Consider the following 3,805-nt stretch of genomic DNA (forward strand, 5'->3'; position numbering starts at 1 on the left):
GCCATGGTTTTCGGTAGGGGTGGGAGGGTTGACGGGGGGGAGGGAGGGGGCGTTTTAAAAAAAAAGGGAGAGGGGGAGAGGGTTTAAAAAGAGGGTGACTGCAGGTCCGGTCACCCCGTCACCTCTCCTCCCTCACCGCTCTGTCCTCCAACTCGACTCCACTATAGCACCTCCACAGCCTGTCTGTCAGTCTGTTTGCACACAGGTCTTCCACACAGCCAGCAGTTTACACCTCACTCTATCCATCGTCACATCATCATGACACTTTTTTTTTTCTTTCTTCTTTCCACGAGGGTCTCTGCAAATACACACATCTCCACTCTTAGTACAAAACATAGGTTTCAGGCTCATGCATTTTTTTTTATTTCCAAGCTGCTGAAATATATATATATATAAAATAAAATATATATTTTTCATATGTTTAAAAGACAACTGTTTTAGTGTGGGGAAAATAACCAGGTCTATTTTGTATTAGTGTCTTTTTTAATTTAATATCAGACATTACTGTAGTGTGATTGTGAGTAGAAATCCATTTTCCTATCAGATTTAATTTTTCTCGAGTGAATATTGAGGAATCTTGCTGCTGATTGGTTGTGAGAGGAGAGGGCTGGCCCAGGGCTGTTGCTATGGAAATTGTCCCAGCAACCACTAGCAGTAGTTGAGAGGGCGGGTTGGGGAGGGAAAGGGGTCTCCTCCTACCTTAAAAACATGAGCACAGGTGCTTCATGACAAACCTTACTAGCATGTTTGGCTGCATCATATTCCTTTGGCACTGTATTTTGAATGAACGTTAATTTATTAAAAAACATACCAAAAACGTTCCTGAAACTGACTCCCCGTTTCTGTCTAAAAATGTGCTTTTTTTATTATTATTGTTTATCTGCAGTTTTTGTTGTTTGGTCCAAAAAATGTCAGTGTCTCAGCACTTTGTCGATAAATTGATGAAAAGATTGACAAAAATAATCTGCAGCTATTTTGATAAGCAGTAAATAATTTGTCATCTTTATAAGAAAAAGGTGATCATTCCTCTCTTCCAGATAGTCATTTTTCAGAGATAGCTGTGATTCTTTGTTTGATGTTATAGTAAATTGAATATCTTTGGATTTCAGACAGTGGTTGAACAAAACAGGCAACTATATGAGGTCATCTTGGATTTTTGTAAATTTAAAACAGCTATTCATTTTTGTGATCAAACTTTTTCACTTCAGCTTATTTAGCATCTTTGCATAAAAAGTGGTATACAAATAAAGTTATCTTAGTATTGTAATCTTTTTCAAAAACAAGATAATCTGCGGATCAATAGATAATGAGTCCCACTAAGATTCCATAACCCAAATATATTTAATTCATGATAAAATAAATCAGCAAAGAGTTGCAAAATCATCACATTTAAGTAGCATTTAGCTTAATTAAACACTTAACGATATGTATCTAAATTGACTGAATTAATTAATTGAATTTTCATCTCACTATAATTCCAAAATCCATAGATGGTGCCAAGAATTTAGTCTGGAAAAAAAGATTTTGAAACTTGAATAACTGTTGTGTGCTGTTAGGTTATTTGATTAGTCTGTTGACAAAACAATGAATCAAATTTGAAACCCAGCCTTTATCATTGATCATGAAAAAAGTACTTATTTGAGATTTACACAGGTAAAGATCACATCATTATGTACTGAAACAAAGGTCAAGGTTTTTGGCCTTTTATCAGACATTAGTAAGTAAATGAAGGATACTTGAGGCCGTGGTAAATGATTAATCAAAAGAAATTCTAATTAGATTATGAATCAATAATGCAAACAGTCTCGACCCCGTCACCATGCCAGTCGGTCAGGATTGCAGGGTGTGAGCGTCGAGGTCGATGGGTTCAGTGTGTCCCTTTGATGCTGCCAACTCGTTGTCAGACATCACATGGGTGCGTTTTTGTTCAGCCATGTGCTACCACCAAAACAACCAATCCCCCGCCCCCAACCTCCTCTTCCACACACACACACACAAACACTCACCACCACTTTGTTTGGCTGACCTACATTTGTACACAGACACAAAAACAGACAGATAAAAATAAAAAAAGACTTATTCCAAATTAGTGGACTAAAATACAAAAAGCCTGCAGTATATTATCTTTAATACAGCAATATAGTATATCACTTTCTTCTGAAATACATTAAAAGCATCTGTCAAGAAAATATTCTGTGAATGTGAAATCCACAATACATTCATATCTTTTAAATACAAAATGAAAATATATATTGTCAGAGGATTTTAAAAATAAGAAAAAAAACAAAAGCAGCTTTTAACAGCTGATATCTTCTCAAACATAATCCAGAAATCAAAAGCAAATTCCAGGAATGAGCAAATGATTTAAAAAGGATGAGGAAAAAACAAACAAAAGAAAAAAAGCAAACATTTAAAAGCAGTTTTTTTTAAAGATGAGGGACAGAAGGGTGACACTCATTACAGCTGTAAAACTGGACTGGACAGAGCATGCTCACTGGACCACTTTTAATCCAACAGCTGTTGAATATTTGCAAGCATGGAGGGAAAAGATCCTGTAAGCACCTCAGAAATACAGTTATACAAGATAAAAGAGTCACATGGATAGAATAAATGGCTGCTTGATGCAAAACACACAGCGATCCACAGATTCAGACTTGATCCAGTGTTGTCATGACAAAACATGAATATTTATGAGATAACAGTTTCATACACAACAAATAAATAAGTTATCTGACTTTATCTGTGGAGTTACTAAATATAGCTCTCCCAATATATCAAAACACACAGCTGGGTGCAGGTTCCTTCATAGTTAAGGGAGGTTTATCGCACAAAATCAGGCAACAGGTTCACAGGGATTAAAAGTAATAACATTGTGGTTATTTCAGTAACAGCGTTTGAAATTTGAATAATTGATTGTCAGTGGATGGAAATATATGAACAATTTTAAAAGTCACCTTCTTAAAATGTGAGAATTTTATGCATTTCATATCATTGAAGAGTCATTTGAAGACTTCACCTTAAAATCTATGGTAATCTATTTCCGCATATTTTTTAGATTAAGTGATTTATTGGGAAAAAACAATTAAATGAGAATAATTGACAATATTTGTTAGCTTCAGCCTTAACGAAAGTCACTCAACAAAATTTTGACTGCAAAACCCCTTACCTGAGAAGTGATGGTCCAATCAATGCTTAGCAACTGTAACTAAGGTGCTTCAAGCTAACGTTACTCAGTATGAAGCGATACTCTGCTGTGTCCCAAATCTCTTATTACCTACTCCCAAAATAATAGATACTAAATAGTTAATACTCCAGGTTTCATATGCTAACTAATCGTCATCATTTTGTGTCGTCACCATCAGCTGTAAAGTCGTGTGATGGTCGTTTTCACATCTTTAAAATGTGGAGCAATGTAGTATTAGTAAAATAGTGAAATGTCACGGATGCTACTTTTTTCGTACCGTTGTGAAGTATTTGAGGGAAAAATATAGTGAATATATTTACACAAGCTTGAAAATATTAGCAATAAAGCAGAAATGTAGCTAACTGCCTTGTTTGTCCATTTGTGCAAGCTAAGCAGCTAAGCAGCTAAACAGGGTGCTATAAAATTAAACTGCAGTCTGATCTTACACTTTTTCTTATACTTCTTTGAGGACTAACAAGCTTTACAGTGCAATTCAAGAACAATGCATACTTTATTTATCATATAAATGGGTAAACTGGTGACTTTTTGTTTGGGACATGCAGTTTCAGATGAAGTTAGCCAGGGAGCATTAGCAGTAGCATTAGCACACTGTGGTAGACA

Source organism: Scomber japonicus, chromosome 21 (genome assembly GCF_027409825.1).
Source record: "Scomber japonicus isolate fScoJap1 chromosome 21, fScoJap1.pri, whole genome shotgun sequence".
Lineage (NCBI taxonomy): Eukaryota > Metazoa > Chordata > Actinopteri > Scombriformes > Scombridae > Scomber > Scomber japonicus.